This window comes from Eumetopias jubatus, unplaced genomic scaffold (genome assembly GCF_037043125.1).
Source record: "Eumetopias jubatus isolate StellerSeaLion01/CBP00866 unplaced genomic scaffold, mEumJub1_p1.0 scaffold_6, whole genome shotgun sequence".
Classification (NCBI taxonomy): domain Eukaryota; kingdom Metazoa; phylum Chordata; class Mammalia; order Carnivora; family Otariidae; genus Eumetopias; species Eumetopias jubatus.
The window spans coordinates 5,380,013-5,395,678 of NW_028274812.1; the positions used below are offsets into that span (position 1 = coordinate 5,380,013).

General features: G+C 46.2%; 1 pseudogene; it reads left to right on the plus strand.

Annotated features, from left to right (window-relative positions):
* Positions 1-2,101: 2,101 nt before the first annotated feature.
* On the plus strand, positions 2,102-2,955 carry LOC114209227 (small ribosomal subunit protein uS2 pseudogene; annotated as a pseudogene).
* The last annotated feature ends 12,711 nt before the right edge of the window (positions 2,956-15,666 follow it).

A 15,666-nucleotide genomic window follows, 5' to 3' on the forward strand; every position in this document is an offset into this window, starting at 1 on the left:
TCTCCTGGAAGTGACACAGTGTCAGACCCTTCCTCGGAGGGAAGAGGCAGTTTGGGGTATAACCCAGGGGCTCTGGGCCCAATCTTGCCCCATCCCCTGAACTCCTGTAAAAGTCTTAGGTCAAGGGAAGACATGACCAGGCTTCTGGTTCAAGATGGCAACACAGAATATTCTTAAATTCACCTCCTCCCATGGACAAACCAAATCTTCAGCTATATATGAAACATTTTTCTCTGAAAAACCCTAAAAACTGTAGAGCAATCCCTTCACATCGGGCACACAAGAGAGAAATGACATCAAAATGAGCCGGAAAGGCTGAGATGCAACTTCACCATAAAACCCACCGACGGTGCAGTGACCCATGATGAAGAAGGAACTCAAAACCTGAAGTTTCTCCCTGAGGGATGATTTGTACCCCACATCAGGCACCCCAGCTTTTCATACTGGCACCTGAAAGACAAGCCCCCCAAACATCTGGCTTTGAACACCAATGGGGCTTCTCCCTGCAGGCCCCATGGGGCCGTGGCGAGCTGAGGGATGGCTCTTAAAGGGCTTGTATGCAAACTCATTTGCCACAGGACCCAGCACAAAAGCAGCCTTTTGAAAAGTGTTCAGACTTTATTTGAAAGAGACTCATTTCCTAACTTTAAAGTATTGGTCTGAGGAGCAGGGGCTTCCTGGGATACTCTCCAGGGCCAGAGACTGGTGGGCACCATCTTCCTTCCTGCTCTCCCTCTGTTGCTAGAGCCAGCAGGTACCATCGCCATCCGTGTGTCGGGGGGGGGGGTGTGTGTTTCTTTTTCTTCTTTTGTGTCTGCTTTTCCTGTTTTTCTTTTTTATTTTCCTTTTTGTTGTTTTTTTTCTTTTATTGGTAGGGTCCATCTCATACTCCCCCTTTGCTTTACTCCAGCCAGTGGGTGTCATCTTCACACTTTTCTTCTGCCACATGCCAGGGCTTCAGTAGCTCCCAGAGAGGAGCTTCCTCACACATCTCATGCCCCAGTTTTTACATCTGGTGACACACTTTTTGAAGCTTCAACCCAGGGGACACCTCTTGATCACCAGGATATGGAGGCCTGGGGGTTTGCATTCCTGGGTCCACAGGACTGTAACAATCAGAGAAACAGTTATTGGCAGATTACCTCTCCTAGGGCACTGTTTAGATGGCAGATTGAAACATATCCCCCGTCTTTCTGAGAAAGAGGTATATTTGCTTGTCTAGGAGCTTTGACCTGAGGGACAGGCTTCTGGTTTGGCTCACTTAGAAGGGCCTATAGAAGTGTTCTCAGGGAATGGGGAACAGTGGATGCAATCTTTGTTCTCTCCCTCTGCCTTGCTCTAGCTCATTGGTATCTTAAAGAAAAGAGTTTATACACTTCTCTGGTGCTGATATTTGTCAGTGCTGCCAGGGGACACTTCTAGATCATCTGGCTCTGGTGGCCAGCAGGGCTTATATTTGCAATCCCAGATAACTATATATATTTGCATTCTCTAAAAGCTACCGCCAGAGGGTCTGGCTTCTAATCAGCCTGAATCTAGGTGCTAAATGAGATCCCCTCCCCTTTGGGGACAATGACTGGTCTTGGCACACCCTCAACTACTGGGAGCTATTAAAAATAAAATAGGCTGCTTGGACAATGACCAGGATTCAAGAGACAACCACCAACAGCTAAGGCAGGGTTGAATGATAAGGTTATTTTCCTACACAATGCCAACATTTAAAGATTAGGAGAGATGGCAATGTCATCTAAGGCATAGAAACTAACAGAGTCAAGCAAAATGAAGAAACAGAGGAATATGCCCCAAACAAAAGAACAAGATAAGATCCCAGAAAATAAGCATTAGTGAAATAGAGATAAGTAATTTACCTGATAAAGAGTTCAAAGTAATGATCATAAAGATACTCAGCAAACTCAGGAGAAGAATGGATAAACACAGGGAGTTTTAACAGAGAGATAGAAAATATAAGAAATTTCCAAGCAGCTTTCTGAGCTACTCAGGGAAGGGTCCATACGGCATTGTTTTGCATTCCCGTCGTAACTTAAAGGGAAACTTTCACAATATCCAGAGCCCTTGATGTCCTGCGAATGAAGGAGGAGGATGTCCTCAAATTCCTTGCAGCAAGAACCCATTTAGGTGGCACCAACCTTGACTTTCAAATGGAACAGTACATCTACAAAAGGAAAAGTGATGGTATCTACATCATAAATCTGAAGAGAACCCAGGAGAAGCTTCTGCTGGCAGCTCGTGCCATTGTTGCCATTGAAAACCCAGCTGATGTCAGTGTCACATCGTCCAGGAATAGTGGCCAGCAAGCTGTGCTGAAGTTTGCTGCTGCTACTGGAGCCACTCCTATTGCTGGCTGCTTCACTCCTGGAACCTTCACTAACCAGATCCAGGCAGCCTTCCGGGAGCCGAGACTTCTGGTGTTTACTGAACAGAACTGAAGAGGCTGACCACCAGCCTCTTACAGAGGCGTCCTGTGTTAACCTGCCTACCATTGCTCTGTGTAACACAGACTCTCCTCTGTGCTATGTGGACATTGCCATCCCTTGCAACAACAAAGGAGCTCACTCAGTGGGTCTGATGTGGCGGATGTTGGCCAGGGATGTTCTGGGCATGTGTGGCACCATTTCCCGTGAACACCCATGGGAGGTCATGCCTGATCTCTACTTCTACAGAGATCCTGAAGAGATTGAAAAGGAAGAGCAGGCCGCTGCTGAAAAGGCTGTGACCAAGGAGGAATTTCAGGGTGAATGGACAGCTCCAGCTCCTGAGTTCACTGCTACTCAGCCTGAAGTCGCAGACTGGTCTGAAGGCATGCAGGTGCCCGTGGTGCCTATTCAGCAGTTCCCTACTGAAGACTGGAGCGCCCAGCCGGCCACTGAAGACTGGTCTGCAGCTCCTACTGCTCAGGCCACTGAATAGGTAGGAACAACCACTGAGTGGTCTTAAGCTGCTCTTCCACAAAGGCAAACAAAATGGAAATAGAAATGGAAAAGGTTGAGAGAAAATAAACAGTCTGTAAAAGTCAAAAAAAAAAAAAAAGAAGGAAAGAAATTTCCAAGCAGACTGAATAATACAATACAATAATACAATAATCGAACTAAAAATATACTAAAGGGGTTCAAGAGCAGACAGGATGAAGAAAAAAAAAAAGGATCAGTGACATCACCCAATCAGAAGAGCAAAAAGAATGAATAAAAGTTAAGATAACTTAGAGGACTTACGGGACAATCTCAAGCACGCTAAAAGTCACATTATAGAAGTCCCAAAAGGAGAAGAGGGGCAGAAATTGTTCGAAGAAATGTTGGCTAAAACTTCCCTAACCAGGGGAAAGAAATAGACATCCAGAACCAGGAATTCCAGAGAGTTCCAAAAAAGGTGAACACAAAGAGAAACACACCAAGTTACATTATACTTCAGTGTCAAAAGTTAAAGACAAAGAGAGAATCTTAAAAGAAGCAAGAGGAAAACAATTTGTTATGTACAAGGAAACCATCACGAGACTGTTAGCAGACTTTTAGTAGAAACTTTGCAGGCCAGAGGAAAGTGGCACTGCATATTCAGAGTGCTGAAAGAAAAAAATTTCCAACCAAGGATACTTTATCCAGCAAAGTTATCATTCAGAATTGAGGAAAAGATAAGAGTTTTCCAGAAGAACGAAAGCTAAAGGAGTTATCACTAATAAACTGTTCTTAAAGGGACTTCTTTAAGCCAAAAAGAAAGGATACTAAATAGAAACAAGAAAATGTGTGAAAGAATAAATCTCACTGGAAAGGTAAATTTACAGTAAAAGTAGTGGATTAATCACTCATAAAGCTGGTATGAAGGTGAAAAGATGAGGTAGGAAAAATAATTGTAACTATAGTAATTAAGGATACACAAAATAAAAAGATATAAAATGTGACATCAAAAACAAAAGACACGGAGGGAGTAATAATGTTGAGCTTTACAGTGGAAATATAAAATGGAGTAATGGATGGGGAAGAGCTTTAGAAAGCATTAGAAACTTAAGTTTTTATCATCTTCAAGTAAGATTGTTATAAACATAAATTTTTATATGCAAGCCTCGTTTCAAACATCAAGCAAAAACCTGTAATAGGTACACAAAAGATAATGAGAAAGGACTCTAAGCATACCACTAAAGAAAGTCATCAAACCACAGACGAAGAGAGCAAAAGGAAAATAAAGGAACAGAGGAACTACAGGACAGCCAGAAAACAATTCACAAAATGGCAATAAGTACATACCTATCAATAATTACTTTGAATGTAAGTTGTACTAATTCCGCAATTAAAAGACATACAGTAGCCGAATGAATTAAAAAAAAAAAAAAAAAAACACAAGACCCATCCATACGCTAACTACAAGAGACTCACTTCAGATATAGGAACATAGTGAGACTGAAAGTGAAGGGAAGGGGAAAAATTTCCATGCAAATTAAAACCAAAAGAAAGCTGGGGTAGACATATCAGACAAAAAACAAGTTAAACAAAGACTGTAATAAGAGACAAAGAAGTGCACTACATAATGATAACAGGGTCAATCCAACAACAGGACATAACATTTGTAAATATTTATGCACCCAACATAAAAGCACCTAAATACACAAAGCAAATATTAACAGATCTGAAGGGAGAAATAGACAGCAATACAATAATAGTAGGAGACTTTAATACCCCACTTACATCACTGGATAGATCATCCAGACAGAAAATCAATAAGGAAACATCGGTCTTAAACAACATGTTACACCAGATGGACTTCATAGATATATACAGAACATTCTATCCAAAAGCAGCAGAACACATTCTTCTCAAGTACACATGGAACTTTCTCCAGGATACATCATATGTCAAGCTACAAAACAAGTCTTAAAAATTTTAAGGAAATTGAAATCATATCAAGCATCTTTTCCAACCACAGTAGTATGAAACTAGGAGTCAGTCACAAGAAGAAAACTAGAAAGGTCCCAAATATGTGAAGATTAAACACCATGCTACTGAACAACCAATGAGTCAACGAAGAAATCAAAAGTGAAATTAAAAAAACACCTTGAGGCAAATTGAAAATGGAAACACAACATACCAACATTATGAAATGCACCAAAAGCAGTCCTGAGAGGGAAGTTCATAGTGATAAATGCCTACCTAGAGAAACGAAAAAAAAATTTTCAAATAAACCAAACTTTACACCCCCAAGGAACTAGGAAAAGAACAAATGAAGCGCAGTTAGTAAAAGGAAGGAAATAACAAAGGTCAGAGCAGAAATACATGATTGGGGGACTAAAAAGACAATAGAAAAGATCAATGAAATCAAGAGCTGGTTTAGAAAAATAGGAACAACATTAACCTTTAGCTCAACTCACCAAGAGAAAAGAGAGAGGACTCAGATAAAACAGAAATGAAAGAGAAGATGCTACAACTGATACCACAGAAATACAAAGGATCACAAAAGGCTACTATGAAAAATTAATTATATGCCAACAAATTGGACAGGCTAGAAAAAATGGATAAATTCCTAGAAACATACAACCTTCCAAGACCGAATCATGAAGAAATAGAAAATTAGAACAGACCAATTACTAGTAAGGGCATTAAATCAGTCATTTTAAAACTCCCTACAAACAAAAGTTCAGGACCAGACAGCTTGACTGGTGACTTCTACTCAACATTAAAAGAATTAATACCAATCTTTCTCAAGCTCTTCCAAAAAATAGAAGAAGAAGGAAACACTTTCAAACTCATTTTACGAGGCCAGCATTACCCTGACACCAAAACCAGACGAGGGCACTGCAAGAAAAGAGAACTACAGGACAATATCCTTGACGAACATAGATGTAAAACTTCCGAACAAAATATTAGCAAACTGAACTCAACAATATATTAAAAGGACAATACACCATAATCGAGTAGGATTTATTCCAGGTATACAAGGATGGTTCAACATCTGCAAATCAGTCAATGCAATCCACCACATTAACAAAACGAAGGATAAAAATCATATGACCATCTTCATGACCGTCTGCGCTGAGATGCAGAGAAAGCTTTTGGCAAAATTCAACATCTATTTATGATTTAAAAAAAAAAAAAGTTGTCACATAGAAGACTCCTTGCTTTCGAAGGGCTCCCTGCTCTGGTGGCCCAGCCAGCATCTGGTGCTGTGGGGCGAGAGATGGCCCCGGAAAATGTAAGGGCATGGAGAAACAGCACTTTCAACAGGAACTCATGTTTCTCCTTTTCATCCTCACACCCATGTTTCAGGTAAGGACACTAATTCAATAAAAGTCAAACAACTTATCCAAGGTCCCAAGTTTTGACTCTTTTACCTCAAAATGAAATCAGACATAATACCATAAACTATAGGTATTTAAGACACATGGATAGTATGACCCTCTTCCTGCTGCCCTAGAGATAAGGTGAGTAAATAGTGAATTAATGAGAAGCTCACAGACAAGGCATTTGCTTTCACACAACTCACTGAGCGGATAATTGCAGAACATCAGCTACAGGACGGGTATTAGGCTGAGAACGGGGAATTGAAAAGAGGACAAAACCCGCCATAAAAGAGTTTACAGAGTGTGACTGGGAAGAGAAGTAAGTCCAGCGACTGCGCTGCAGGCCTCCATACTGTTCGCGCGATTCCTCAGAAAGCACGTGGGTCCCCTCACTTGTGGGAACTAGAAAGTCCTATAACTTGCATCCAGAGAGTCTAGACTGTAGAAAATTTGGCCTGAAAGGCAAGTTATGATTCTTGGAAGAGACCTAAACAGAATCCTTCAAAAGTCTAGGATTTTACTGCTTACAAGCAAGCTTATCTATCTCCCCTTCTTCCAGGTTAAAATCAAAATTCTTTTGCCTGTTACCACTGACATTTTAAGAAAATTAAATTTTCTTAAGAGGCCAAAATGCAGAGAAGTGAGGGACTGGAGCGTACAAGGAAGGAAGACGGACAAGACCCTTGATTCATGTTTTGGAATCATAAAATGCAAACTGAAATCAATGCAGAACCTCAGGTGCCCTCGAATATCACCAGTGGAGAACTCTAAGGGCTTAGAAGCAGCCTCTCTTCAAAGACAAGGCCTCCAGCTGTTCATGCGGGGACTTCACAAAGCATCATGGGAGCTAGGGCGGCCCACGCCACGCGGTGTGCCCTGGACTCGTTCCAGGCCACGTCCCAGTCCCGCCCTTTCTTGGTCCACATCAAACCCCAGCTCCTGAGGGCTGAGATTTTCTGTCCGTGAAGTCTTGCCTTGGTGTAGTAAATACGTGCCGAGGACAGCCTTGCTTTGCAAGCACTTACTCTCACCTACTTTCCTTCATCCATATCTCCCAAAAATAATCCTTGGGCCCCCAGCCCCAGGAGCTGCCTTTGGCCCTTCCTGGCAGACCCGTTCGTGCCTCTGCTGAGCGGCCCTGACTCTCCTCCACTCTGAGAAATCACTCCAATTTCTGAGCCCAAAGCCCTCCAAACATCTTCCTTTCTCACCTCACCTGGGTGGGCCTGGTCCACAGCCCTTAGGAACGTGGAGAGTGTGATCCTGGCACCTCCAGACTTCCCTGCCCCTCCCCCCCCCCCACTGAATTGGCTCTGACATGAGCATGGTGCAAGCTGCTATGTTCACACCCATGAGGCTATCAGCCCACCTGCCAGGAACCCATGGTCGCCCAGTCAACACTGCTGGCGGGGCGGCGGGGGCGGGGGGGGGGTTCTGCCCACTGCTCAGGGGCTGAAGTACTGTGTTCTTCAGTCACATATCTAGCTCAGACTCACAGGCGGCTCCCGGACAGACCACGCCTGAGGAAACCCATGGAAATACGGATAAATCAATCACAGCGATGACCCACAGCATCCATCTACTCCTGCCTCAAGCAGCCCCTGTCTCTGTGCCCCTGCCCCGGCCCTGAACAAACGACGGAACACACAAAGCTGCACACAGACCTGTGCACCTGCATGCAGACCAGAAGGCCCTCCCTGGAGACGGCTATGCTAATGCCCCCTCGTGCCTCATGATCCATCAGCCCTGCTGACAGCAACCAAGCCAGACAGCTCTAAAATTTAGTAATGAGGGCAATTCCCTAAAACCCTCTCTCAAAATAGTCTTCAGACCTCCTTTCAGTTAAAAGAAGCATAGGACATGAAAGAAGAAAAAGATGAAGATTTCCAGTCTAGGCTATTTTAAAGCCTCGGTGTTTTTAGTAAATATTTACTTCCTCCCAATCTCCGTAAGGGTAAAAATCAATACAGCCAGCCTCTGCAGAAGACTCCGTACTCCAACCGTGGGGAGTCCAGTTTCCTTTCAGAGAATCCATGCTCATGCCGGGGTTTGCCCTGACAGAGACCCGGTGACCACATGGACTTGTTTTAAAGGGAAGCATGCGGAGAAAGGAAGGAACTAGGGAGGAAAATATGCCAGGTCCCTAACTCATGTTTCTGAGTTTTAGGATACGAACTGAAATTTATGCTAGACCTCTTAGCAAAGGCTTCCCCACTGGAAGTTCAAAAACACAAGAAACTTTCTCTTGGATGTTCTGAACTCAGAAAAATGTGAACGTCACCAGACCCCCATTGAGACTTCTGAATCCTGAAAGACCTCGCTCCTTCTCCACGTGGGGTCTTCCCAGCAGGCCTGGCAGTACAGGATTTAGTCTGCATGTCCCACTTGATCAGAGATCTCTCTTGCGGACGAGCGGGCCAGAGGTTCAGCACCAAGGGTAACTGCTCTACGAAACCTCGGTCAGCCTGGGAAATTAGTGAGCTGTAAGTCCTCCATACTAATGGAAGAAAATGCAGACCAAAGCAGCCTCCTGATTGTTGACTGAAGCTAATGGGAATTGATAAGTTGCTTCCTGTCCCACTGGGCAAGACATCTACCAAATTTTAGATTTCAATTGTATGAGAAATTACTTCTGCAATTCAGCCAGCAAGAGCACATCTAACTGTGTTTTTTTAATCTTATCAGAGTGTGACAAAAATCAGAAAATTCATAGCTTTGTGGCAACCACATATGAATGCACAAGTTTAGAGAATTTTAATGTATGAATGCAACCCGCATATTTGCTGGGCTCATCCAAGAGTATAGGATTCTCAGATCGCTGCAAGGTAGCTTATAAAATCCCATTTATTTCCTGCCTAAAGGAACATCGAGCAAGATTCCTCTCCAGGCGACACAGGCCCATTTCCCCAGAGCGCTCAAGTGGGCCCTTCCCTTCGGGTTCTCATATTTCAAAGTTGTTCTGAGGCTCCGTGTCTAGGAGGGGTGTCCTTCCAGGCCAAAGCCCAGAATGGAAGCTTTCCGTCAATAGCTTTGCAGAAAATATGCACGCCTGCCCTCTCTGGGAGTCCCTGCCATTCCATTAGGACTCAACGTTGTGTAGAAGCCTAAGGTGAGACAGAATCTACTTCACCAGCTTCCAGATCATCACACCTTTGCCCTAAAAGCTATCACCAGACACACTCTTCCAGCAGCACAGGCTGAGTGCATGAGTGTCTTGTGTTTCTAGGGATTGACAGACGAGTTAGGAGCTAAAGAACAAAGCAAAATAATGACAGGCAACAATCATCGAGTACTTATGTATGTCAGGCACTGAGCCATGCTCTTTGCCTGAATTAATTCAGTAACCATCCCCACAACCCTTTGGGGTGGAGAGTGTCACCAATCCCATTTTACAGATCAGGAAGCTGAGGCACGAGAGGGCTGAGAGGTACCTGAGGTCAATAGCTGGTGAGAAGCAGAGCCGAGCTAGGAGCCCATTCTCCCAACCTGCACACCCACTCCAGACAGCGGGGTCACCTGAATGTGCTTCTCGTCCAGCATGTTTGGGTCTCTTGTTCCCTTCTGGTGCATTTTAGGCACTTTCATATCTGGGGGTCAGGAGCCACTTCTGAGAGATGGTCACACCCAGGCCCCCGAGAAGGAGGACAGCAACCTGAAAGTCTCCTTGGGCCCGAAGAGAACTGTGTACGGGACCTGACTCACGCCCTCCCCCCACCCCAACCCCCACCCCCAGCGCTGGCACTGAGACTGCACGTGCCTCTTTTTCTTTTTTTTTTAAGATTTATTTATTTATTAGAGGGGGGAAGGGCAGAGGGTCAGGGAGAGGGAGACTCTCAAGTAGACTCCCCACCTAGTACAGAGCCTGATGTGGGGCTTGATCTCACAACCCTGAGATCATGACCTGAGCCAAAACCAAGAGTTGGACGATTAATTAACTGCACCACCCAGGCGTCCCTGGAGTGTCTCTTACTGTGGTACAGCCTTGCCTATGCTGTGGCGCAGGGACTCACTCTACTGAAGGCTGGGGAGGGCAGGGAGACGTCCTGCAAACCCACTTAGCACGTGGATATCTCAGGAGCTTGCCCCACTGCCCAGGCTGGACTGCAGTCCCCATGGACACCAGACATCTCCAAGTGCCTGCATGTCTCCCAACTTGAGACTCTGCTCTGAAATCTTCATGCAAATGAGATCTTTCGTGTTGTTTCTGAGTTGGTAAGAAATCAAGTAGAAGATTATTTTTCTTCCATGGCTCAAAGCTTGAAAATTAAACAAATTCAGAAGCTGATAAACTCAAATAACAAGAAGAAAATGTTCAAGAAGAGGAAGTCAGACTGAAAATGTTAAAGGATGTTATAGTTGATAGAATTATAAAGTTTTCAAGTTCAGAAGGGACCATAGAGAATATTAATCTGACTTCCTCATTTTATAGGTCAGGACACCAAGATCTGATGTATAAAGTAGATCTTCTCAGTGGAAGCAGCAAAGCCAGTGCCTGACTCAGGGGCTTCTCCTGCAAGTTCAAGGCAACTTCCACTCAACCACATGCCTCTCAAAAGAGATGTAGCCTTTGAGATCGGGGTTCATATTTTCTGAGGCATTGCTGTTTTCTTTAAGGAATAATTTATTAACATCTCTATGTTGAATATTTATTAAGCAATTGTGATGTGCCCAGCAGCCCAAGGCATCATGAAAATGACATTAATTATGAGAAGTATAAAAATGTTACATATGTGATTTTATCAGGTCTTTATTTGTGTGACGACCACAGTCAAGATAGAGAACAACTTACACAAGGATCCCTTGTACTGCCCGGTGATGGAACTAAATGCAGACACACACACACACACACACACACACACACACACACACACACACACCACTGCCTGGGTGAAACCAGAGAGATCTGAGTAAGGCCAATGGGTTGTATCCATATCTGTTTCCTGGGTGGGATGTGGTTACACAAGTGCTGTAAGTATGTAATAACACTGGGAAGAATAGATGAAGGGTATACGTATCTATCCATATAATTTCTTAAAACTACATGAGAATCTACAATTACCTCAAAATAAAATGTTTTAAAATGGTCAAAATCCACAGCACTGACACCACGAAATGCTGGTGAGGATGTGGAGCCACGGGAACTCTCATTCACTGCTGGGGTGGGTGTGGTGTGCAACGAGGTGCAGCCACTTTGGAAGACAGTTTATGAGTTTCTTACAAAACGAAACATACTCTCACCATGTGATCCAGTGATCGCGCTGCTTGCCGTTTACCCCAAGGAGCTGAAAACTTACGGCCACAAAAAGCCTGCCCACAAATGTTTATAGCAGCTTTAGTCATAACTGCCCCAACTTGGAAGCAACCAAGACGTCCTTTAGTTGGTGAATGGATAAATAAATAGTGGTCCGTCCAGACAATGGTTGAGCTATCAGGCCATGAAATGGCATGGAAGAAACTTAAATGTGTGTTACTAAGACAAAGAAGCCAGTCTGTAAAGGCTACACACGATATGATTGTATCCATACAACATTCTGGAAAAGGCAAAACTATGGAGACTGCGAAAGATCTGTGGTTGCAGAGCATAGAGGGGTGAGGGAAGGATGAATAGATGCAACACAGGATTTTTAGGACAGTGAAAATACTCTGCATAATACCATAATACATATCATTATGCATTTGTCCAAACCCATAGAATGTGCACCAAGAGTGAACCCCTAATAGAAACTGGACGTTGGGTGATGATGATGTGTCGATGTAGGTTCAGCAGTCGTAACAGATGTCCCACCCTGGTGAGGGATGCTGATTATGGGGAGGCTGCGCGTGTGGAGTCAGAAGGGTATAGGAGAACTCTCTGTACCTTCCACTCAATTTTGTTGTGAACCTATAGCTCCTCTAAACAATAAAATCTTTAAAACTATATTATTTAAGTGTCAGGACTGGTCAAGACCGTAATGATCTGAAGTAATTTCATGTCGACCATCTCAATTTCTAAGCAAACCTACCCTACCCTACAGGTGGGGCCCTACTCTGCAGGTGGGGCCACTGTTAAGACCTGGCGCCTAGTGTGCACCACGCACCTCGAGTGCTGCAGAGATGCCAGGTGTGAGCAGCTCTGTGGGGGCTCGAGGAGACAGGAAGGAGGCGTGAGAAAAGCTGGACCCCAAGGACAGGCAGGACTGAGGGGGTTCCAGCTAATGTCATGGTCAGAGATGCACAAGCAGATGTGGGGCAGGAAGGAGCTTGGGGTCTGGGTGACGAGGAGGAGGCTGCTCCGGAAGCAGCTGGAGAGACGGCTGGAGGGGAGAGCGAGGAGAGAGGGATATACACAAGGTTGAGAGTTTTAACTAAAGTCTAAGGGAGATAAAAATGAAGGCCCACCAATTTAGCTGTTTTCTGACTGTGAAAAGCAGAACCCTGATTTCACAGAAAACCTTCCAGAGAGCCTGCTCCATGCAACAGGCAGCGGTAAAGCTTCTCGGGTTTAATGCAGAGGTACCTCCCTAGCAGGGCATCCCCAGCCGAGGTGCCCCAGATCCCTGTGCACAACCTCAGGCGGCCTCAGAACTTCCAAACTCCAAGGCGTGAAGGAGCAGAGGGTCGGGAGGCAGCCCCCAGGGCTCCTCTGCTCGGCCCCTGGTGCTCACTGTGGAGAAGGCATGCAAACTCGCCAGATCTCAACTTCCTCCTTTTCAAAAGGAGGAAGAGCTCTACCAGTCTCACGGGACCGAACAGGTGCCCCAGCACTGAGAAGAGCCTTGGGGATGCCCGGCTACACACAACTTTGGTTTCTATTGATCAGGCTAGGGACGGGATTACAGAGAAAGCTGATGGACAGAAATCACCCAAACCTCAGAAACATGGAAACTGCATCTGGGGGTGCCGAACCGATAGAACCAAAAGGTAACGGGGAGACTGCTCAGCTCCACTGCTCCATTTTGCAGATGAGACAGGCACAGTCAAAAGGAGGTCAGAGAGAAAGAAGAGAAATAGAAAAGGATCTGGATGCTTCCAATTTGTCAGTAAACTAGGAGCTCAGGACACTGGCTTCACTCATGTGATATCCTTTCATGTAAATTTAAGCATGTGCCCGACGAGAGACACATTATCCACCGGCAGCAAAATAAGAGAAATGAGATCCAAAAATCACCCAAGATTTCTGCCCTTGTATGCTTCCTGACATTATGTAATTTGATGAGCGGGTGGGACACAGAACTGATTTGTTAAGTTTCTATTTAACTTTATAATCATGTTCTTTCTACTTCTACAAAAGGATTTGAGGCTGCAATCAAAGCTCAGGCACTTAGGTCCAAGTAACGAGAGGCAAAGTAAAAATCAGAGGGAAGGACCGTAGCTGGGGGGAGGGGATAAGCAGTGTGCCGAATGTGGGCGGAGCCGACTTCAGCTCCCGAGCACAGACTCGGGTCCGAGCCTCCCCGCCGCCCAGGCAAAGAGGGCGACAGCATGACTCCCACCATGCAGCTCCGGGAGTGGGAAAACACCTGTTTGGTGCCGCTATAGCTGAGACCTTCCAGAAATTAACTCAGCAAGTGCTCAGAGGCAAAGAAACAGAAGGCCACTACCAAACGGAGCACCCACTCCGTGCTGAGCCCCAGGCTGGTGGCATCAGCCTCTCCAGGATATTTAGTTGAATTCTGACAACAGCAATGCCGTGAGATTCGATGCTTAGGACAGACTCACGGACGGTAGTGGACCTGGGGTTTGAAACCTGAACTGTGTGTGAGAGGTTTGACAGAAGGCCCAGCGCTTGCTATCTACTTTATGGGGAAGCAAGGAAATTAATTCACTCATACACCCTCATGCATAAGTAAAGTCACAAAATCGTAAATAAATAATACTAAAACCCTTGCTCTGGAGCTCATGACATTTGGGTTTACTTGGAAGGCTGCGTATGCCCAGGCGAAGGGCCAGGAGCGTGGAGGGATCTCAGCTCACATTCCCCACTGCCTACATCTAATTGATAAGCAAACCCGCTGGCGCTTCTCCTGTAATTCTTCACCTCCTCCTCGGCTCCCCACTCTTCCTGCCTTGGCTCAGCCCTTCATCTGCGCCCCCCACCCCCCGCCCCAGGCGCGTCCTCAAGGAGGGAGCCTGGCTGCAGGACACACGCCGGCCCCGGGGCCGACGGTCTACGCCAACCCTGGTCATGAGTGCGTGACCTCGAACGAGTGGCCTGCCCTCTCTGAGCTTGTCTGTGGTCTAGTCATGGGGATGATGATGTGATGACTGCCTCATGGGGGCCTCAGGCTCTAGTGCACACAAAGCTTAGAGGCCTCCAAGGAAACGGGTTCCATGCGTGTGAGCGGGGACGGCCTCAGCCTCACACCCTTCCTGCTGTCAGGGTAAATTATGAAAGCACACACCTGAGCCATGTAGTGCCTTGCCAGACGGACTGCACCAGGCCCCACCGCTTCCCAGACGAAGTCCAGAGCTCTCGGACACCCCCCTGGCCTGCACAGGCCCTCCGTCCGGGCCCTCACCATCCCCTCCTGCCCCAGGTCCCCAGCTCTGTCATTCAGATTCCCCAGCCTTCCTAGTACTGCCCGCTGGCCTGGAACCCCAGTTCCTCTGGGAGACACAGCCAGACCACCACCTGCTCTCTGAGATGCCCCCACGCCGGGCCCCCGGGGAACTTCGACGCTCAGATCTGTCCACCTGGCCCACCTCAGATCACGAGCCCCTGGCTGGCAAGGACCATGCCGCATTCAATGCCCAGGACCGTGACTGGCACATAGTAGGTGCTCAGCATATGACGGAAGACTGATTAGAATGAGCCAGGAAAGTATCCACACCAGATTCATTCACTCCTGAAGGCCTACTGTGCACCCGTCACCGCTCAAAGCACTGGGGACACCGAAGCAGTGGAAGGGAGCTTGTGGGAGCAGGGGAGGCAGGTAACCAGACGCAGGGGTGGGAGGCACAGCGTGTTTAGGTGGTGGCAAATGGGACGGAGACAAAGCAGTGCGTAGGTCTCCCGCCCTGCTCTAACAAATCACCACAAATGCAGCAGCTTAAAACAACACACATGCATCATCTTGCAATGCGACGAGCCAGAAGTCCGATGTGATCTCCCTGAGCTAAAACCGAGGGCTCAAGGAGGGCTGCATTCCTCCCAGAGGCTCCATGGAAAAAACCCATCCTTGCTTTTCCCGGCTTCCAGAGGCACCCACATGCCTCAGCTTGCAGTCCAGTCCCCAAATAGTTCCCTCCACCCCTGCTTCCCCCCCATATCTTCTCTGACTCTGACCCTCCACCTCCTCTTGGAAGGACCTTGTGAGTACATTGGATAACCCAGGACAATCTCTCCATCACCAATCCACAGCTCAATCATACTGCCAAGTCCCTTTACCACATGAGGTGACATATTC